This window comes from Ailuropoda melanoleuca, chromosome 1 (assembly GCF_002007445.2).
Source record: "Ailuropoda melanoleuca isolate Jingjing chromosome 1, ASM200744v2, whole genome shotgun sequence".
In the NCBI taxonomy this organism is placed as follows: Eukaryota; Metazoa; Chordata; class Mammalia; order Carnivora; family Ursidae; genus Ailuropoda; species Ailuropoda melanoleuca.
The window spans coordinates 100,691,305-100,715,167 of NC_048218.1; the positions used below are offsets into that span (position 1 = coordinate 100,691,305).

At 44.0% G+C, this 23,863-nt stretch overlaps 1 protein-coding gene across 5 annotated transcripts in view; it reads right to left on the bottom strand.

Moving 5' to 3' along the window:
* The window catches only part of LOC100472458 (schwannomin-interacting protein 1), a 559,220-nt gene that overhangs the window by 68,908 nt on the left and 466,449 nt on the right, over positions 1–23,863 (bottom strand). The gene's annotated exons all lie outside the window — the stretch shown is intronic.

The following is a 23,863-nucleotide window of genomic DNA, read 5'->3' on the forward strand; positions in this document are numbered from 1 at the left end:
TTCACTCTGATACCGCTCCTCTCCCTCCATCTGAGACAGTAGAGTTGGCCTGTTTTCATTCTTAACAGTCAAGAGGAGAAGAAGGAGAAGAAGGAGAAGGGGGGGAGGGGGAGGAGAAGAAGAAATCCCAGGAAAAGAAATACAATCCATTATGACCAGAGACCAACGTGTCCTCTCTTTCTCGCACAGCCTCTGACTTCCAGTGTAACTGTGAAGAACAACAGCGAGCTAACTTTACACATCAGCTTTACAGACAGCAGTGGGGACTTATCCTGATGGTTGAAGATACTTGTGTTTTGTTTTGAGGTTTTTAACATCAAATTCGTGCTCCAAAGGACAGAAGCGATCTCTTCAGCAGAGCTGCTGTACAACTAAGGTGATCAGACCTCTGGCCCTAATTTTAAACGGCACACATTTATAAAGCATCCTTTTAGAGGAAATGAAGCCTCATTCACTCACCTGGTTGCCCTGTTTGAGAGTTTTGATAGTTGCATGCTTTTTGATTTAGTTCCCAAATTGTTATAAAAAATTAAGTGCTTTGGGGCGCCTGGGTGGCACAGCGGTTAAGCGTCTGCCTTCGGCTCAGGGCGTGATCCTGGCGTTATGGGATCGAGCCCCACATCAGGCTCCACTGCTGTGAGCCTGCTTCTTCCTCTCCCGCTCCCCCTGCTTGTGTTCCCTCTCTCGCTGGCTGTCTCTATCTCTGTCAAATAAATAAAATCTTTAAAAATAAAAATTTAAGTGCTTGCAGCCTTACCCTTTGTGAATGAAAAGTACTTCTAAAAACATAAATCAGATTAGGTCGCATCTTGGTTTAAAACTCCTGGTGGTTTCCCAGCACCACATTAGGATGAGACATTTAGCATGAAACAATAATTCCCTCTCCCTGAGGCTCCCGGTCCTGATACACGCTCCGGACTTCTTTGCACCGCTCACAGTCTTGCTCACTTCGCTCTGGGCCTACTGGCTGCCTTTCAGTTTCCTAGAAAAGCCAAGCTCGCCCCTGACTCAGGGTCCTAGCATGCAGCATTTCTCAACCTGACCTCATGCCTTCCTCTTTGCCCAAGTAACTTCTTCTGCTTAAAGTTGGAAGCCTTTCCCTAGCCCCCAATCTAAATAAAGTCCTGCCTCAAATGTAGTCAGCACATCATGTTTTCTTTCTTAGCCCTTACCACAATTTGTAACTATTGGATATTTGTGGGATTTGTAATGTTGACTTGCTCCACTAGACTGTATGGTCCCTGAGAAAGCAGGGGCCATATCTATGAAGTCTACCATTGCATATCTAGCATACAGCACAGTGCCACGCACATATGGTAGGTGTTCAACAAATATTTGGATGAATGCATGACATTCTCGCAGTTCCCTCACGTCAGAGCCTTGGGCTCCAGGGCAGAAAGCACGCCTGCGCCCAGCTGGTATTAGCTCAATTCGCTATCTTGGTAAAGCTGGTCAAGAGCCCAACTCATCATCTCAAGACAGTGAAGCCTCACCTGGACAGCGAATGGCTGACCGCCAGCTTGCGAGCTAAACCTGGTGAGGCCTTTTGGCAACATTTCCCTCCTCGCTGTGAACTGTAGCTTTGGCAGGCCCAGCGGGGCCCCCTCACCTTACTGGTGTGTCTCACAGGGAGGGCTGAGTGGGCCAGTGAACCTGAGGGCAAATCATCATTTACAGCTCCCCATATAAGGTTAACACGTACTAAGCTGAATCCACTACGGCCCCGATTTAATTCAAAATCAGTAAGGAGAAATAAACCAGCCTAATGTGTTTTCCCCCTTCTCAATTGGCTACCTTGTGTAATGGATTCTTGACTCTATAGGACAGGCTGGCAACACAGCAAATAATTTGATATTGTCCACTTGTGCACCCCAAAGAAAGATACTGGTGAGAGTAAAAAGTTCAGAATCCTTATATGGAAGGAATGCTAGTGTTCCAGCTCGTTTTCTCATCAAAAGAATAGGGTGCCAAATGACCAGTAGGAAGATGAACTGAGCCTCGGAAGGACTGGTAACTTTAAAATGTGCCCACTGTGGAGGTTTAGGCTGGAGGACAAAAGGCAAAAAAAATATTTTTTTTAGCATGTTTACTTTCTTAGAAGAAAACAAACAAAAATGATGGCTAGAAAACAAGCAATAAGCTACAATTTAGGCTGCGGCTTTCCAGCAAGGGTTCTAATGTTTAAAGAAGAAATGCTGGATGTGGCTTGAGTCTCTATCCAAACGCTCCCTCTCTGTAGAAAATACCTGCTATTGCGTCGCACGGCACCATCACTGACCGATCTCCGCAGTCCAAGTCCTACTACGTTGTCAGTATTTCAGGTACCTGCCTGCCCAGTCTTGGTGACAAATTCATCTAGAATCTGGGTCAAGCGTGCATCCAGGACACGTCTGGCACTGCTGAATCTAGAAAGCCCATGTGGACTCTTCATTTAACACCAGTCACCACGATCCAGGTTCAATGGCTTAGTCTGTGGAGGGTTTTGCGAGCACAATGAGGCAGGTCTGCTGTCTGCCCCCAGGTTAATGATGATTCTGTCTGTCATGCATCCTTGTCCTGCCCTGCCCTGCCTGCCCTGCCCGTATCACCCCTTTCTTACCCAAGGCTACCGCTCTCGAATGTACGCACCAGAGGAAGTGGACGTCTTCCGTAAAGACAAGGGGAGAGCTCCTACATGCATGAAACACGCTCAGGGAAGGAGTCAATCTTCTCTTTGGCATGAACAGTAATAATTCAGTCATGCTTCACTTGGAGTTAAGAATAACTTTTCAACGTATTAATACGTGGAGGTAATGGCAATAAATGAAGAACCCTTCTAAAAGTGATGCTAGTTCCTCAGGTTGAAAAAAAAAGATTAAAAACTGGGAGTTCATAGGTTTTAGATGAACTCAATTATTTTCTTATTTACAAATGATAGGGTTAAGGTGTTTTTCATTATTTTCAAAATCCCCTTCATCACCAAAATGTTGACACATTGATGGGATAATAAATCAAATGAGCTGACCCCACCAGGGTCATAGTTTACCTTTTATTTGTTTTTTGGGTGGGGCTGGAATAAGCTCGGGGCCAGCTACATGCCTTGCAGGGCCCTGTGCAAAATGAAAATGGGAATCTTCGTTCAAAAATGAAGAACTTCAGGATGGCAAGAGCAGAGCATGAAGCCAAGAGCCCCGTGTGACTTTAGAGGTTACATGCCCATGATGCTCGCCCTGGGGGGAAGAAGGGGGGAGAGCAGGGTACCGGACATACAGTCATTTTGTTTGAAATGGGCTCTTGCTTTTGGAAGAAAAAAGGATCTTTGACTTTTGGCATGTGAATACCAATGGAAAGACATAACTTCCTTCAGCAGGGAGGAGTGTGGGAGACGAACCTGGAGAGGTTGCTGAGGGGGACAGGAGGAAAATGACCTTTACGAAGCACCCAACCCATGCCCGCTGCTGGGCCTAGAGCGGGCCTGACGCTGTCACCGGTCTTTCTCGCTCTAGCATAGGACGGATTCTATACTCGAACCACGGAAGCTAACTGAGGCCAGTGATAAGTGTAAGCTTAACTGCTCTGAGTTTAGAAAGGGCAGGTTAAGGGATGCAGATATGGGGTATTCGAATGGGATTTCTGGATGGGATTTCTTTTCTGACGCATATCCTCTGCTTAAGACCACTCACCCCCACTGCTGTCAGCTCAAACACCCCAGAACTCTTCCTTTGCCTTCAACACTAGCAGTCTCCCCTCCACTATTTGTCTAGGAGACCAGCCAGCCTTACCATAAGGACTGTCACCCTTAGTTATGTCCCCTTAACTCCCAGGCACCGCTCATTCACCTAAGGGCCTTCCTATATGGTGTTCTAGATACCATCCTCCTCAGAGCCCTGGCCCTCAGTCCTCCACAGGCCTTCCAGGGGCCATCTTCTTGGAACATTCCCTTCACTGTCTGGGTCTCACAGGAGCCTGAAGGCCCTGTCTCCCCTACAGCACTTTCAAGGGGTGGCTATTTTCTCTCCCACCTCCCTCTTGCCAAGGGCCTATTGGATAGGTGAAAGTGTCTTCCTTGTTCCTCTCTTGCTTCCGGACAATTGTTTCTCCTCCCTAACACGCTGCTCTGACTCGTCTACCATGAGACTCCTGACGTCACCCCTAATCAGCCCTCCTAGCTGCAGTCGCCTCCTCCCAGCTTACCTGCTTCATGCCTTGAAGAGTCACTCTCTGACGTGAGTTCTAATTCTTGAGGATTTCCATATCAGCTAGACATCCCTCCAATATCTTGGCCTTTAAGTTCCTTGACTTCCTTCCTCTTCCATTCTATCTCGTGACACCAAGTCCCATGGTCCTAGCCTGACCTTGCCATCACCAACAACGTCTTGACCTCCAAAATTTCAGTGTCAATCCTCTTATTCTCCAACAATCTCGTTTTCTCATTCCACTCAATTCTCTCTAGTATTCTAATTCCAATAATTCTTCAACTGCAGCAGGCCCTGCACCCCATACACTGACTGTCTTCCTTGGTCCCTCAGTCCCATAATGTCTTTCCTTCTTTCCTACACACCTTAGATTCCACGGCCCATCATTACGACCACCAGCTTCATACTCAGTTAGTTAAATCCCAGCTGTGGTTAAATTGAACTCTTTGCTACTCTGTGCCTCTTTTCAGGCTGATAAATGTGGCGGAGAAAAATATACAATCACACTCACTTTAAATTCATGACTGCTTACCCCAAGTGCGCCCTTGGCACTGCCTGGTTTCCTCTTTATTTCCCCAGTCCATTCATTCCCACACTGTCCTGGACAACCACAACGCTTCCCGAAAGAGTCATCCAGACTTACTGTTTACATTTCCCTCTGCCCTTTATTCTCTTTTGACACTTTCCAGTCAGTTTTGTCTCCCCCATGCCACTGAAATGGCTACACCTTCCTAAATCCCAAGATCGATTCCCAGTCTTCCTCATACTAGATCTACAAGCACCATTCAACTATTCTATAGTCGGTTTCCGAGACAACATTCTCTTCTGGTTCTTTACCTGTGTTAAAACCTGTCCTCTGCTGGGGCGCCTGGGTGGCACAGCGGTTAAGCGTCTGCCTTCGGCTCAGGGCGTGATCCCGGCGTTATGGGATCGAGCCCCACATCAGGCTCCTCTGCTATGAGCCTGCTTCTTCCTCTCCCACTCCCCCTGCTTGTGTTCCCTCTCTTGCTGGCTGTCTCTATCTCTGTCGAATAAATAAATAAAATCTTAAAAAAAAATTAAAAAAAAAAAAACCTGTCCTCTGCTGATCCCTCTCGACTTCTTCCACTTTTAGCTACCACAGCCGTGCTGCCCAATATGGTAGCCATGAGTTATGCATGGTTACATAAACTAAAATTTCAAAAAACTAAAAATTCAGTTACTTAGTTGCACTAGTCCTGTTTTAAGTACTCAATAGCTACTTGTGTCTAGTGGCTGTCATACTGGATGGAGCACATGGAGAACATTTCCATCAGAGAAAGTTCTAGTGGACACTGCTACACTGGAATACCCAAGGCTCAGTCCTTGGGTTTGTCTTCTATCCGGAACTCACTATTTTGGAAATGTCATCCAGTCGCTTGGCTGGTGACTCTGAAACTTACACCTCCGGCTTGGACTGATCCCTTAACTCAGATTCCTTCATCTGACTGCAAACTCACCAGTTCCACTTGCATGTTTAATAGATATATTAAATTTATTATGCCTAAAACAAACTCCCATCTTCCCAACACCTGACTCCTGCAAACTCTTTACCCATAGTCTTTCCTGTTTCACGAAATGACAGCTCCAAGCTTTCAGGTGATCAGGCCTAAAATCTGGGGGTCATCCTTGACTCTTTCCTGCCTCTCATGCCCTACAGCTCACCAGCAAGTCTTCTTTGGCTGCACCTTCAAATACATCCAGAATCTGCCCACTTCTCACCACCTCCACTGCCACCATTCTGTTTCAGACCACTACCATCTCTCACCTGGATTACTGCAAAGGTCTTCTATCCAAACTTTCTGCTTCTGTTCTTCCAACCTGCCTTACCTGGGTAAATTCTCAACAAAATACCCAGGGTACTTCTGAAAGATAATCTGATTATATCATTTCTCAGGTTTGCTCAAAGCCTTCTTATAGTCTTCATCTCACTCGCTGTAGAAGCCAGAGCCTTGCCTGGCGCTCGCGGAGATTTCTATCATCTGCCTCCTGGCACCCACAGGACCTGTTCTTCCCCTCATTTGGTCCCTGTCACAAAGGCCCCTGCAACAATCCTTGATCAAGCTCAGCACTCTCTGACCTCAGGGCCTTTGCACTCTCTGCTTTTGCTTCGAACTCTCTTAACGCCGGATAGCCTGTGACTCGCTACCGTACTTTCTCCACATCTCTCCTCGAATGTTGCCTTAGCATTCAGGTCTTCCCTGACCACCCATCTAAACTCGTAATTCCTACTTGATGCCTCCCCCCCTCCCCCACCGCCCACACTCCCTGCCCCCTACCTCTGCTTTGTCTTCCTCCCTAGCACTTACCACATTTAAAGTACTACATATGTTCTTGCTTGTTTATTGTTTAACTTCTGGCCTCATATCCGCTCTAGAATAGCAGGGACTTTGTTTTGTTTACAAGCTGTCCCCAGCACCTAGAAAATTAACGGTAGTAGTCACCTCAATAAACATTTGAGGAGTGAATGATCAAAGAGAGGCACGTATTTTTCTTTCTTTTCTTACTTTTCCTCAGGTTTCAGTTACTTTGTTCTAGTAACTACCTCTATCCCGTTAGGGTAAAATGCACTTAATTTCAGGCAGAAGGAAAGCTAAAGGTTTTAAAGTATTCTATACTGATAAACTCATCAAATATATATATCTCCATATATTTTTCTTTAAGCATAACTAGCATATAATTGCAATTTTTAGAAGTTTTAATCATTTCCTCTCATAGGAAGAACTCATACTTTCAAGTGTTTAGTCTTGGTGTCTGACGTAAGTGGCAGAAGGTCTTAAGGAAGGTGCAGTGGGGGAAGGTAAAAACACAACTGATGCTAGAACTGGTTCTGCTCTCTTAAAAAAATCACTTTAAACTATAGAATTAACCACAGGGTCACCCTCCTAGAGCTATAAAAGTCTTTTTACAGAATGTCCACCTGGAGTGTGGTCAGAGAGCTGGGAATGGCCAACAGCAGAGTTCTCCAGGTTGCCAGGTGAGCTGCGAAATTAGTACACCTTTCATTCAAACCTTGAAATAGCAGGCTGATCCCAACCAAGATCAATTGGCCCGGGGAGAGATAGCTCCCGGGACCTAATGACCCGAGCCATCTGTCGGGAGGCTGGGAATACCAGGCAGAGGCTAATCCCCACCTGAGGCCCAGGCCTCATCTAGGGCTGCAGGAGGAGAAGAGTATGTGGGGACCAATCTGTAGGAGAGCCCCAGGTACCAGCTCAGCCTTCTGGTGGCCTCCCTTAGGTCGCTGGCCTGCAGGATAAAGAGTGGGAGGCAGATTCTAGATCGAGTGCCTGGCTCAAATCAGGGCTTCATCAAAAGGACAAGTTGTATTATCTGTACATTTTCCAGTCCCTGTAAATTCCTTGGAAAAGTAAAGATTTCTCTGCCACGCAAATAACCATTTCCTTCGGAAGCAGTTCAGGGGTGGGGAAATGTTTTCTTAACTGAAGCCACTGGGTGGTAAGGACATGCAAGTGACAGTCAAACAGAAAAAACAAAGTGATTGACTCTTAGGGGTGCTGGGGTTTGGGTTTGTTTTTTTTTCTGTTTTGTTTTGTTTGCCTTAGAAGAGTGGAGAGAGTGGGGTGGTTTTAAAATATGTCCAAAATTCTTTGATGCTCTTCTTTTAATGAAGTGGAACCTAATTCCCTTCTCCCTGAGTAAGGGCCAGACTTAGTGACTTTCTTCTACAGAAAAGAAAAGCAGAATCGACACACTAGCTACTGTGGAGACGAGATTTAAAAAGACATATCTACTCTCTCTCTTTCTCTCTCTCGTTCTCTTTCTCTCCAATCACTTGTACTTGGGGAAGTTTGCCACTATGTTCTAGAACACCCAAGCAACGTATGGAAAGGGCCACATGGTGAGGAATGGATGCCTCCAGCCTCCAGCCATGTGAATAAGCCAACTTGCAAGGGGACCCACTCAAGTCTTTGGAGGACTGCTGACCTGATGGACATTCTGACCGTGACCTTATGAGAGACTCTGACCCAGAACTACCCAGCCAAACAGCTCCCAGATTCCTGACCATCTGAAACTGTGATGTAATAAATGTTTGTTGTTTTAAGCTTTTAAATTTAATAGTAAATGTTACAAAGCAATAGGTAACAAAGACAGAGAGTAAGGACCACACAGTTAAACTTTTTTCATTTTTAAATTAAGAACCTGAAACACAGAACCTTTTTTACATTAACAAAATGATAATTCGCCAGAAAGGAAAAGGACTTACGACATCTCTGCAGACCCGGGTGGGGCCTCTAAGCGGGTCACACCAGATCCTGCCCAGTGACCTTTGCCTGGACACTTGGCTTCTTTGAGCCTCAGGGCCTCCACATAGTGTGGTTATGAGGGCTGCAGCGTTCATGAGAGCAAAGCCCCTGGCACCGAGGGGCTGATGGCGGTGGCAGAGATTCCTGTACCCCGGGCTGGCCTGCACACGTGCAAAGGCCTGGCAGACTCCCAAACAGTGCTCTGCCCACAGCTCCACGATGCCCCTTCCTGGGGAAGAGGTTATGAACTTGAGCTGACAAGGATCAGAGAGGAGGTAGCAGAGAAAAGCGGATGACAAGCTGTTCCGGGCATTTACAAGTGGTCAGCCTTGCCACACTGTACACTCTTCTCCACTTTACTTTTGAATCTCAGAATGTTACTGTCCCTGCTTTAAAGTACACCCAGCTATCGTTCCCAGCTTTCCAACCGCTTTCTATCCCTAGGACATCAGTGTTAGACACAGCACTCTGGGGACCCTGTGACAGGAGCACCCAAGGAAGCGCTCTGCTGTAAAATGCTTTCTTCACTTCGCACCGCGGGAGGCTGAGCGACATCTTCACACAAGGGCCACTCACCCCTCCGCGCACACCTGTGCTACTTGAGTGTAACGTACACGGACTGGATAAACACTCCTGCTCGTGACCATTGCCTGCGGTGTCTGACTTTAGGGTGTACGTCTAGGCTTCAGCTGGCTTCAGGTGCTGAAGGTCTCACCATCCGACGAGTGAGAGGGAGCTGCGTGTTTATTTTAAATCCGGGTTCTTAGACTGCAGCCATTGTTAGTATATATGTGCATAAAAAAGAAAATCCAAACAATGGGGGCACTAAAGAGTCTGGAAGACTGTATTTCTGAGGCCATTCAAAACCGAGGTGTTGAGGCTATGACTGGCAGAAAATACAGTGACCAAAGTGCAGTGAGGAATTCAGCCAGGAGCCGACAGCTTACACTCACGTGCTCCACTGCTGTCGTCTGGCTGAAAAGAAGTGTTAATCTACTGGGTTATTCACCATAGCGTCACTTGGGGTAACTTAAATCTGATCTCATCGGTAGGAAGAAGGTGTTCTTTTTATAGCAATCATGAAGAAAATAAGCCAAATTGTAGGCATTTTTAGAAAGGCAGCCACAGAAGTACGGATATGGGCCAATATCCAGAATGGCCACACACAAAAGTGGGAAAATGACTTTAAACCCTGCTAAGCACTTCTCAAAGTGATTCGTTTTCAGGGAAAGAAAGACACGATTCTGTGTCCATGTTGCTTTATATGACACTTAAGGTTATTAGAATCTTTTTGGTGCTGTTTTCACTGATGACACCCTGTTGGCCGCTTTGCCTTTTCAAATCTTACCAGCCATGCATGGCAACAATTCTTAATCCACAAAGAAAATTCTTTACCTGAGCATGGCCTATATTCTTGATGTCCATGAGCTGCTGTTGGCTTAGTTTTATTTATCATACATATTTAATTACTTCACTTGGTCCATACCATTCCTTGGTTTATTGAATGCTTAAGATAAAGCAGGCATGTTAATAGTACAAGCAATACAGAGCTGAAATAAGACACATCCTCACTTTCAAGGTGCAGACACATAAACAGAAAATTATACATTGCAGATTTATATTATTTAGACATTACACACACACACACATACAACTGGTTAGGGCATCTAACCAAGTCTGGGAAAGGGGGGGTCAAGAAAGATTTTCTGGAGTAGGCGATGGCTGAGCTCCAGTGATGGGTAGGAGTTAATTTGGTAGGTAAAGGACAGAGTGAGCAGAGTAGAGAAAACATTTCAGGCAGAAGGTAGAGCAAAAGCACGGAAGCTAAAAACAGCATGAGTTAAGCAGTTCAGCAGATCGGTTTTGGTAGAACGTAAGAAAATAGCAAGAAATGAGACCAGAGATAAGTAGGATCCAGACATGGGAAGCCTCTAATGCCGAATTTAGGAGTTTAGGCTTTACTCTGAGGAATTCATTCGAGGATTTGAGAAGGAGACCCACCTGAACAGGTGGACAGGTTGGTAAATTGGGGGAGGGATTAAAGGTTACACAACTGGAGGGGGAGAGACCAGGAGGGAGAAGCTATAGCAGTTGGGTGAGAATTAATAGCATTTGTAGAATGGCAGGGGTAGCTGCGATGGGGAGGGGGATGATTTGCAAAATTGGCAAGGCTTGGTGACTGAGTGGTCATGACTATCATGGATATGATGGTAGAGGCCACGGCCATTACCTGAGATGAAGCATACTGGCATAGACTCAAGTCAGAGGAGAAGATGATGATAATGAGTTAGTTTTGAACGTGCTGCATTTGGGACGGTTTGTGATTTATTTATGCTCCCACCATCTTCAACAGGCAAAGGAATGTGTAAGTTAAACTGGAGTCTAAGTACCGCGTTAATGGATGATAGCACCAGTCCGTCAGAGCACACCTGCTCAGACAGTCCAAGCACAGCTTCAGCACCCTTCTCAGCACATTGCTCTGTCCCTGCAAAGCAGCCACCATCTGTTTCAGCACAACAGGGTGGCCACTACCCAGTCCATGAAGAGTGCATGCACTGGAAACCCATGTTTCTCCCCAATCTAAAAGCTTGAGACAGTACCATTCTTTAAAAGATACACATCGTGATTTGGAGGGTATCCTTGAAGTGAATTATACCTAGCCAAATTAATTAAGCAAGACCATGTTGATCTTGAGTACGAAAGTCAATGGGAAATCTTACCATATTTTTGAGAGATTCCTAATTTAGTTGAAGGTCAAGGCAGGGCAGACCACGGTAATTGATATCATCTGATTTAACATTTACGAACTGCCTGTACAACGGACCAGGGTTTCTCAATACGACTTCAGCAGGACACAAGCCTAGTAGACGCTCCCTGGAAGGTGGCAGGAGTGGGGAAAGGTCTTCCTGAGGAGTTAAGGTAAGATGATTTAGATTACATCCCCCTCCTTGAGACTACAAGACAGAGCAAGATATTAAAGACTAAGAAATCCTACAGTAAGCATATCCATGGAACTGAGTTTCGCCTAGCTTCACCCAGAGTTATTCTGGCACAGAAGCCTCCCGTCACATGATACCAATGAATTGCCTCTGAAATTAGGAATATTTCAATCCTCAAAACATACCCATTTTCCAAATGAGCAACAGAAGCTTAAAAATCACACAAGAAGAAAGTTGGCAAGGGAGATCTTAAATTCAGACTTTCCCTTTCCGGCTTCAGGGCACAGTTCATAGGATCAGATATATGGGGCAGTAAATATTCAGGGTCTGGGCCAATATCTTGGTGACACATTCACTTTACCAAGGGAATGCCAAGGCCAGCTCCAATATTCTCACTGGGCATGTGGGTCAGCTAAGGCTTTCTGGGGTGTTCTCCATCAAGGCTGATACCTCATCCTGTTTTTCAAAGTCCTGTTTTTCAAAGTCCTCCACCATTGGGCCCTGTTTTCTAGCTTCTATAAAACACTCTTCCATTTATTCTCTGCTACGGCCTCAGAAGAATTCTGGCCTCTAGGCTTTTGTTCATGCTGTTTCGGCTCCTCAGTTAGAGATCATTTGGTGCAGACTGGTTCCCCAGGAAGCGGACTGAGGTGATGCTCAGCAGCAGGAACTTGATCGAGGAGCACCCTGGGGATGCAGAGCGGGGAGGGAACAGAGGACGTAATATCGGGCAGAAGGGGACGCCGGCTTCTGATGCAGCTGCAGCAAAGCCTAGCTGATCCTGCAAGGGAGCTCTGGGGCTGGGCTGGGCTGGCCCTTCAGAGTTGACCCAAGTTGGGGAAAGAGGCCAGGCCTTATGTCCCAGCATCAACCAGGCGTTAGATAAGGGCTGCCCTTCAGAAGGGCACATGACCTTGGGCAAGGCTGCTCTCTTTGGCCATGAGCAATCCCCAGAGAGGCTCCCAGATGAGAACTGTTGACTGCTAACCTTCCCAGAAGCTGGGGGGAATGAGTGCTCCACTTCTGAAGGCGGGGTGGGGTGCTGTCATAGATCTGGGCTGCCTGATAGTGTCCCTCTCCATCGTCCCGCTTGTGTTTTCCTGCTCAATTCCTCAGGTCCAGAGAGCTGTCTGCATTCTGTAGATGTTTGGGCCATGGGCTCTCTCACACTAACTTTACTTCTAGCATGTTTCATGGGTTTTACCTCCCTACCTAGATTGCAAAGCCTCCCAAAAGTTTTCTATTTCCCTTGTGTCCTTAGCAGGGTTTAAGAAAGTGATCAATAGTCACTAATATATGTAGCAGAAAGGGTAAGGGATTTGGAGCCTGAACTCCTAATTTTAAATCCCAGAATTGCCACATATAGAGAAATAAAATTATACGCATCACTTACTGTCTGTGAATCTGTTTCATCATTGATAATGTGGGAATAATAAAAACCCTTATTTTACTGAAGCTCCAGGGCTGCTGTGAGAATAATAAGATGGTAAGCTGAAAATGCTTTGTAAACTAATAAGCTAAAATCAGTGTTTTTCCATGTTGAATACTAGACACTCCTTAAAGGGAAAAACATTGCGTCAATAAATGTAAAACTAGGTAAAAATTCTTTATGCTGATAATATATGAAATAAGCAAATTTACAAATATAAACCAACATGATATATGATCAACTAATTACAGTGAATAAATACTGAGTTATTGTGACAGATGATGTTGCTTTACTGGCTTTTACACATTTGGTAGTAACTGTAAAGTGAAGGTTCATTTGGGTTGCGAGTGCGCATGTCCCGCGTGCCGGGCGCTTACTCAGTTTTCTCATCACCGTCTCCACTGTCCACTGTGAAACTGATCGTTCATCTAATGCACCAAGACGGCATGCGGCCTTCACAGAAAAATATCATGTATGGATGTTAAGTCCCCTTCTACTCCTTTAATTTTCTAGTTTATTTGCCGATTAGAACATGAATCAGGACTTTGACTTAGCAGAAGAAAGTCCATTAAACAGTGACTTTAGAAACTAAGGAACAAAAGATATATGAGATTTATACACTGAAAACTATAAATTATTGCTGAGAGAAATTAAAGAAGACCTAATAAACGGAGTGACATTATATATTCATGGGTTGGATGACGCAATATAGTTAAGATGGCAATTCTCCTCAAATTGGTCTGTGGATGCAACACAGTTCCCATCAAAATTCCAATAGAGTTCTGGCAGAAATTGACAAGCTGATCCTAAAATCTATATAGAAATACAAAGGATACAGAAAAACATTCTTAAATACAACACCAACAGCCTGGTCCATAAAAGGAAAAATGGATTCCATCAAAATTAAAAACTGTTGTGTTTCAAAACTGATCAATAATAAAGTAAAAATATAAACCACAGCCTGGGCAAAAATATGTGCAGATTATTTCTGATAAAGGATTTGTATCCAGAACATACAAGGATCTCTTACAAACCAATAAGACAGATAAAACCAATAAAAAATGAGCTAATAAGCCCATGAAAAAAATGTTCAATATCATAAATCATTAGGAAATGAAAATTAAAGCAAGAGTGAGATCCCATTTCATGACCACTAGAATGGGTATAATCACAAAGACAAAATAATTATTGATGAGAATATGGAAAACCAGAACCCTCATACGTTGTAGGTGGGAACGTAAGGTGGCAGAGCAACTTTGAAAAACAGTTTGGCAGTTTCTTTAAAGAAAGTTAAACACAAATTTACCATATGACCCAGCAATTCCACTCCTAAGTATCCACCCACGAGAAATGAAAAGACACATCTCACAAGGACAGGCATGTGTTCACAGCAGAATTATTCATATCAATGGAGGAGACACAACCCACATGTCCATGAACTGGTGAACAGATAAACAAACCATGGGAGAGCCATCTGATGGAATATTTCTCAGCAATAAGAAAGAACAAATTACTGATACGTGCTACTACACGGATAAACCTCAAAAACAGTAAGCTAAGTGAAAGAAGCCAGATGCAAAAGAATTACACATCGTATGATCCTGTTTACATGAAATGTCCAGGAAAGGAAAATCTACAGGGACAGAAAGCAGATGAATAGCTGCCTAGGGTTGGGAGTGGGATTGGGTAAGCAGGATCTTTTGAGGGTGGTGGAATTTTTCTGAATTTGGATTGTGGTGATGTTTGCACAACTTTGAAAATGTACTAAAAATCACCAAATTGTACATTTAAAACAGGTGAATTTCATGGTATGTAAATTATTATCACATTAATGCTATTTTTAAAATCAGCTTATTGTTCCCATATAATAAGTTGTCTGTAGATAGCCATATTCATGGTTGTCATGATGTTTTTTGGGGTTTTTTTGGTTTTGCTTTGTTTTGTTTTGTCTTTTTGCAGTCATTAGAGACTCAGACTCATTCCATTTGCAGCCATCCCTAGCATGTCTTCCTGCCCTCGTGGTCATAACTTGATCTCTTTCCAGGCTAGAAAAGAAGAAAGAAGAGTGAGTGCAAAAGGCATTAGCCTGCTAAGTGGCTACCTTTAAGAATCTTTCTGGGAAGCCTCACCCAATAACACTTATGTATCACTGGCCAGAACAGTGTCACATGACCATCCTTAAATTCAAGGGAGTCTGGGTAAAACAGGAATATTGCTACCTGCAGTCAAGTCATGGTTCTGTTAGTAAGGAAAAAAGGGAGAGTGGATGTTGGTAGAGCAGCCAGCAATCTCTGGGGTGGAGAAAATACTTCTTGGTGTCAATGTAAACATAATTAGAACCAGAATTGCTTATGTAATAGAGTAGTACTCAGTTATAAAGTGATAATCCAGGTGATCCAGAATATGCTTATTATTAATAGTTTCTTTTCAAAATGAATACAAAGCAATCAAAAACTCAGTGAAAATATAAGGCCTCCAGAGAAACCATCTGTTACTGTTGAGAAACACTAAATGGAATAAATGCTCATTGTTGCATGTATTTTTATTTCAGAAACAAAAACTGGAGTACTGCGCCATTTGGTATAGTAGAAAGAACAGGGTCTTTGAGTTCAGAAATGTCTGGATTCAAAAGTTGGCCACACCCTTTAGAAACTATGCCTGGTGCAAATTCTGTAACTTACCTAAGCCTCAACTTCTTCATCTCTACAAGGAGAATAATAAAACCCGCCTCAAAGGGTTATTTGAGGACCTAATAAGACAGCAGGTATGAAGCACATCCCATGCATTTGCTCCCCTCCGTCGCTAATCACACCGCAGCATGGTACAATGGTGCCTCACACACCCAAACAAAGAGGAACTCCATTTTTTTTCTTGCCAAAATTAAACGGCTGTGTCAGACTTCTCCAGCCATGTTTTCCCCGTATTTCTCAGGCTGAGACTTTTCCTCAAGGGAATTCCTAATTAGTTATTATCTATTACACACACACACACACACACACACGTGGTGGGATGGGGGGAGCAAAAACCAAACCAAACCAAACCAGACACACCAAAGCTCAAAGTTCACCTGTGGAGAACACAATTCTAAAAATACTTTTATTTTTCTACCCAGTGTTGTAACCTTCCTAAGAGTTAATTCTCCGTCTACAGAGTCACAGAGAGCACTTCGAAAAACACACCAACCAAATTTATGTACTTGGCACATTTTAAAAATGTAGAGCCCGTGTCAAGTGGTTGTGAAAGCAGATGTGCGGGAGGGTTCTGCTGGCATGGACCCCAGGTTGTCCATTATTTGCCCATTATTCATACATCAGTCCCACGAAGCCAACATGGAGCCCCTTCCATCACTTTCTCCCTGAAGCACAAATACAGCTTAAAATAAGACTGTTCAAACTGGCTGATTGGGATTGGTTTGCAATGTAAGTAGCTTTCTAAGGCTCAGTGAAACACTGACTGAATAAAATCTACAATTCTGGAAGAACACTATGTATCTTAGAAGAGAAGAATGAATCCAGAGTGGAATCATGTAATTTGTCAACTGAAAGCTAGAATATTTAGTATCTACCTACCTTCATTCTCAACAAAATACCAAAATTATATTAATGATGGTCTTGACAATGAAGAGCACTGCCTTTACTTAAGAGACAAGAGGAGGTTAACAAAACTGGTACAGTACTTCAGGACACAATGAATGGTATGGTTTGATTTCTTTTTTCCCATCCGTGACCATCTGAGCACTATAGCACTGAGCTGCCCATTTCCCTTCTCCCCGTGCAAAGGGGAAGAGAAAGGCACAGTGACTCCTCTGCTGGAAGAGATCTTCCAGGCTGCATGGCAGGAGAGCCCCTGGACAAGAGCGGCCCCACTCTCTTCAGTCAGCAGCAGCCTGGCCTGCCAAAACCAAACAGCTGTCGGAACTTCTCCAGCTGTGGCTGCCACCATTTCCCAGAACTCTCCCCCAGACCTCAGATTGAGAAATCCTAGCTGTCCTTCAGTGCCCTCCGCAGCCAGTGGCAGTTCATTTCTACTCAGAGGTTGGTGCCCAATTTCTCTGATCCTGAGAATTGCCACGTTGCACTTGGATTAGAAGTCAATAAAAAGCAAAACAAAATTAAGAAAATAACACTATTCTATTTTTCTTGAGATTCATCTTATAATTATCATTTTCCTGCTTTTCTTCTCCTACCCCAAAACATGGAACCCAGGAAATATTCTGTTACCTCAAAAGCACAGACCAAGGGAAGTCCCCATCTAAGACAGCTTCACCCACAGCTCAAAACAGAGCTCCTAGTAGCAATGTTTGCTGATTTGGTTAAAATAAAACATTCTGCGAAACGAATGTCTTCTCTGCTACCCTACCAGGTAGTGGCAGTCCACACCACAAAACCTGTGAATTTGGGGTTGTTGGCATACTTTTGTATTTATATGCACATATTCCAAATACACTCGGTTGCTCCGTAGTTGCTGTTTCCTGAACACAAGCAGGCTGAACTAACTATTTGGTATTTACAAGTGAGAGCAGTGGCCAGAGAGCGGGCAGGAGAGCGGAGTAACAGCTGGGTTCTTCATTTTCTCACACAAGTGTTCACGAAACTTCAATGTGCCAGGGGCTGGGGGCTTTGTGCTCATTTAAGTACTTCTAGAAGCTTCATTTTGTTCACACCCACATTGTGTGAGGGAATGGCACAGCTTTTGTGATTTCTCATTTCAAAGGTGAACCCAAATCTCTGGATTCTCTGTCCAATGCTCTACTTTAAACACTAGGGGTCAGCAGCCTTCCAAAAGTCGCGAGTCAAGGGACGAACCCTAATTCCTGGGGTCGTGGGGTGCCGCTAGAAGCCGGTGGCGGCTGATTCTCACAGGAGGGTCCAGTACATACTGGATGTTTTCCCAAACCCTACTCCCAGTCTGTCATAAATTTAACCTTTACGTTTATTTGGGTACCCTCAGCTTCTCATGCAAAGCCCAGGTATTGCCGAGAAGTTAATCTGGGAGTGGGATTTGTGGCTGCAAGTTAACTTGCATTATCCTACCCCCCTGCTTCACGTATTGGGTCAGGGGCGAACACGTGACCCGATTTCGACCAATAAAGACTGAGGAGAAATTTGCTGAGAAGGACAGGGAAAGTAGTTTCCTCGCTCTTTCTGTAGCCACCTCCTTTCCCCTCTACTCCTTTCCTATCTCCCTCTCTCCCTCTCCCCCCCCCCCCCAATGAAGATGAAGAAACCCAAGCCCTAGAGACATAGTCATCTGGTAACTAGGGACAGCTATAAGATGAAGGCGACTGCGAAAACAAAACACCAAACAAAAACAAACAAAAAAACCCCAGCAGAGTGGTGAACGCAAGACCTTTGAAAAGCAATAAACTGGGGAAAGAAAAGGGCTCCAGCCCAGCTCTTGGCGATGACCTCCCTCCCTGGGGAGCTCTGAGCAGTCTGCTCCGCTGGCTCTACAAGGGGGGCAGTTCCTAAGTTCACTGGTTCAGGAAAGAACCAACGAGAGGGTCCAGGGAGTCCTGGTACAAGTCCAAGGAGCAGGAAAACCTCTCTACCTTCCCTAGGCTACTTACACAAAAAGAAACATTGAATAAGTCCTTGTACCTCCTTGTACTTTTTTAAAGATGAGGGGCTATGGTGATAAAGGGTATGGATTTGGGAGTCTCCCAGACCCAAGTTCAAATTCCGGCAACTCCCCTTACTAGTTATGTGACTGTCTCTGGGCTTTTACGTCTGTCTATAAAATGAGAAGGAAGAAAGCCTACGTTTCGGAATTGTTATTAAGTTTTAAGTGCAGTAACATATGTAATGGGTTGAGCATTCAAAAAAATAGTTGCTAGGATTATGATTTCAATATTCCTTGAGAGGAAAGAGCACAGGAGGAAGCACAAAAGCAACCAGCTCCCTAAACATTCTTCCCAATGCAACTACTTACTTCCCACCCATGCCTAGACACCCTGAGTTTACGTGTGCTGATGAGAGCAGGTCGCAAGAACTTCAGAATCCACGTCCCCCGTGCAGTCTGTACCTATGTCAGGGGGCTCAGACCTCCACATGGAGGTCACAAGCTTCTGGAAGTGAGTGCAGGTTTCAAGCTGGCGGTTCAGCAGTGGTGTGATTCCTCAGGTGGGTCTTGCTTGTAGTGATGCAGCGCGCAAAGGAGCTACTAAAAATGATACAGTTGTCATCTTTGCTTTTTTTTTTTTTTTTGAAAGGCATGGGCTCCTAAAGATTTCTATCATTCATTCAAAGGCAGGCACTCCGCGTAAAAGGTGAGGACCCACATCCGCGTATTTGTTCCAGGGTTCCCATCCTAAGCAAAGCATACATCAGGTATCCTCCAACAGAGAACCAGAGGGGCAATCTTTCTCTTTCACACAGTGACCTCCTTTCCATTCTTTCTGTGGCCCACGTTACTCATCCCCCAGTATCTGTGCTCTCCCTCTTCCTCATTGAGAGAATATCTCCTCACCCCCACACCCCAGGATGAGACTCCATTTTCTAGCCTCCCTTGCAACCAGGTGTGTGTCACACACATGTGAATACATTCTAGCTAACTGGATCTAGACAAAGGTGTCAGGTGTGACTTCCGGAAGGTGTCCTGAAAGGAAGGGAGATGTACCCTTCCTCCTTCCCACCAGCTGGATTACAACGTGATAGAAGGTGTTCAAGCAGCCAGCCTGGACCATGAGGAAGAAAGACCTGTATTGAGGATGATGGAGCAGCAAAACAGTAAAAAATCTTCAGTCATCTTGAAACTGCCTTCAATCCCTGACCTCCATATTTCTTTCACATGCATAAGAAATACAATTCTATCTTGCTTGAGGCACTGGCATTTGAGCATTTTTGTGTCACTCACAGCTAAACCTAAACCTAATCCGAACTGATATTTTCCTACATCCATCTTTTATGTTTTCTCCATTCATCTGTGAGACCAGAACTGCACTGTTTTAGCAATGACAAGCCACTTACGAATGGGGTATGGATTCATCAGTCATTCCCATCATACTCCCCAAATCCCACTCACATCCTACAGAATGAATTCTACCCACGGTGTAACATCAGAAAGGTCACCTCCCAGACATGGAAAGAAATAGAGATTTTTTTTTTAAAACCAAGAACAAAACCTTTTTGTTTATTTTACAGAAAACCGTATCTATTCAAGATGACTGCCTTCTCCCACTTTATCCAGCAATTTTATGAAACGAAGACTATTTCCTTAGTGACCTACACCTCTCAAATGCTTACTAGCAGTTAAAAATAAAACGCTTGCTCCTGCCAGCATCAATTAGATCCAATGTAACAAGACACAACGGACTCTGGGAGAAGCTCAGGGGCCTCGGCTTCAGGTCTAGGAGCACTTCTTGGCTTTGCCACTTACTTGCAAGGTGACCTTGGTAGGTGACTTAAGCCTTTCGTACTTCCAGTTTCTTCATCTATAAAATGAAACCTCATACGATACAGCTGACCCCTGAACAACACGGATGTGAACTGCATGGGTTCACATATACACCGATGTATTTCAATAAATACAGTACAGTACGGCAAATGTATTTGCTTTTTAAATGATTTTCTTAACATTTTCTTTTCTGGTCAACAGTAGGCGATTCGTAGCTAAATTTGGGGAGAGCCAAAAGTTATATGCAGATTTTCAAACGCAGGGGGGTTGGCACTCCTAACCCCTGCATCGTTCAAGGGACAACTGTACTTGCAAAAAAATCGAATGAGCCACTACGTGCAGTGCACCCAGCACCCAAATAGTGCTCTAATAGCAAAAGGTTCTTTTCGTTGGTTCTTTTTGTAATAAATGAAAGGCTATGGAGTTTAGGTCAGCAGAACTGTGTCTTAAAATTTTTTTAGTATTTAAAACTTACTGGTTTTATAACAATAATGGACTTCAGTTACTTAAAACTCAGTTTCTTCAACTGTCCACCAGGCTCACAACAGCAGTGATATCATAAATCATAACAATAACTGTTGACATGTTGCATGCTTATCAAATTTCAGGCACTGCATTAAGTCCTTTATTTTCATTACTTTATTAAAACCTGTATTTTCTACCTCCAAGAGATGTTTTTAAGGATGTAAATAAAAATGAGAAGCTGATTATAAGGATACTGTGTGTAAAACAAATTTATAAAACTGTAAGGTACCTAATAATATCATAGTATTGATCAAATAGATACCTTCTTTTAGAAGCAAATACCTTAATTTTTAGAAAGCAAAAGATTACAATCATAAAGGAGATACAAAAAATTTGTTCCTTCCTGAAACTTGTATTTAATTTAAAAAGCAATCTAAAGCTATATAACATCAGAATAGAGGCACCTGCTTTTGTTATTCCTTGCCATAAAAAAAGGTTACAAAATATCCATGCAGAATATATGAATTTTCTTTCTTTTTTACTTTAAATAGTCCTCACCATTTGATGCAGGAAAAAGTGAGTATCTGACAGTTCTCCAGAAAAATATATTATGTACTCATATGTTCTGTGTGTAAATATATATTTAATACATTTGCATGCACTTATTTATTTATAAATAAATGTTTGTGTCCCATAATGTGTTTGTAAATTGACCAGAATTCAGAAATTTCTCCCTTCAGAGAAACATTTACAACTGTAACTTACAGTAACTGCTATCACCCCAGCTGAAAATTCTTCCTTATATAAACTTGTATATACATAAACTTACTTTGTATATAACTTTTGTATAAATACAAGAATACTTTGCCCAATTTTGAGTCACTCCTATTGGACATAATGAGGGACCAAAGGACTCAGTGAGGAATGAAAAGGGAAAAAAAAGGTAGATGTCACAAGCAGAGGTTTCTGCAGGACAGCCTTGGAAAAGATGAAGAATCCAGCCCACAGAAGATTACAAACTGTTGGGGCACCTGGGTGGTTCAGTCCGCCAATTGTCCAACTTTTCAGCTCAGGTCATGATCTCAGGGTTGTGAGATGGAGCCCCTTGCTGGGCATGGAGCATGCTTGAGATTCTCTCCTTCTCCCTCTGCACCTCTTCCCTATCCTTTCTTACAAACAAAACAAAACAAAACAAAAACAAAAACAAAAAAGAAGATTACAAATTGCATGTTAAAAAAAAATGTTCTGGGGCGCCAGGGTGGCTCAGCTGTTAAATGTCTGCCTTCGACTCAGGTCATGATCTCAGGGTCTTGGGATCAAGCCCCGCATCAGGCTCCCTGCTCAGCAGGAAGCCTGCTTCTCCTTCTCACACTCCCCTTGCTTGTGTTCCCTCTCTCGCTGTCTCTCTCTGTCAAATAAATAAAATCTTAAAAAAAAAAAAAGTCCTTGGCTGCCAACATTTAAAAAATGTGGGTTTTCACATAAAAATCCCATGACCTGCATTTCAGCAGAGCCCCAGGAAGCTGGTTGTGCACAGTGCTATCTAGGTCCCCTTAGATTAAGTCCACTACCGTCATTTTTCAGGGTGGGGTAAGGGTCCCTTATTTAAGGCATATGAACTTGCATAAATGACTGAAGGTATCTTGAGTTTGCGCGCACACACCTCTGCCCTAAGTAAAAATGAAAGACTGTGCAACTGTAGATCATGGGCCTCCAGCAGCAGAAGAAAGATCTGGCATGGTTCAGTCTTCTGCTATCACCGAGACCCTCACCGCCCACCAGCAGTCAGAGACCCCACGTGGAGAATCACTGCCACATAGTTGCATAGCAACAATTTCTGTGGAGGCTGGGGTTTCTCAGACCAATGGTCTCACTGTAAAATTTACCTTCTAGCACCAGATGCCACTGGGTAGCAGAGCTGATAATGATATTCTGTCACTGTACGTATTTTAGTTTGTGAGGCTGGCTTTGAGTAGCTTTGAATCTGTCCCTTTCTGGATCTGTTAGTGGGGGAAAAGCAGCTGCAAGAGTAGCTCCTGGGGGAAAGCAGAAAATTCTGGCTTTTAGGACGTAGGCATGCTATCATCCTGGTCAGAGGTATGCACTGACTGTGCACTGGGGAGGTTGGCCAGAGAAACACATGTTCAACTACACTTGACCTTTCCTTCTAAGAGTGAGACCAGGGAGGTGAGCATCAGCCTGGTCATGAAATCGGGTGTCGTGTGTGTTTCATTTATACTCATTTGTGTTATGTGCTGAATGAAGCTCCAAGAGGCAGGGACTGTTCGTTATTGTATCCATGGCAGTTGAAGCAGCACGTGGCATACAAAAGATGCTCAATTAATCCGTGTGGAATAAGTGAAGGGATGAAAACGCCACTTCTTTCTTCCCAGAGGCCTCTTCTTCCTAAGACCAGGCTGCCATCATCTCTCACCTGGAAGATGTCCACTACCTCTCAGCTGAGTCAGACCCCAGGCCTCCATGTTTCTCCCACTCAAATCCAGTCTCTACCTTGAATTATTTTTCTAGGATCCAAATCCATTGTATCACTTCTCCATGTAAAACTCTGCAATAGGTTTCTTATTATTCTTAGGATAAAGTCCAGGGGTGCCTGGCTCGCTCAGTTGGTAGAGCATGTGACTCTTAATCTTGGGGGTTGTGAGTGTGAGCCCCATGTTTGGTGTAGAGATTACTTTAAAAGAAAATTTAAAAATCTTAAAAAAAAAAAAAGATAAAGTCCAAATTTTTAAATGGAACCCAACCCACCCCTCTCAACCTGGCCAGGCTTACTGAACTTCTCTGTGTGCCCAGTCCTCTCCCGCATGCCCCTCCTTCCCATCTCCCACCAGACTGGGGGCAAGCTCCTAGCTTATCCATCGGGTCTCAGCATGAGCCTTCCAGGTGTTCTCACCACTCCTCATTCCCCATCATTACGCCTACCATGCTCCCCTGCAACAAGCTGTGGGGCCACCTGTCTGTTGGCCAGTAAACACGGTCAGGCTCAGCTGTCTTGTCACCTTGGTCCCTGCCACTTGGCTCAAGGAGGGCCTGGCACCAAGGAGACAGCGAGGAAACTTTCCTAGATAAGTAGGTTTTATTTTGTGCCTGATTTGGTGCCATGTTCCTTGTGATCCTCCATTTCATGACCTCAGAGATAAGAAAGCTGAGGCTCAG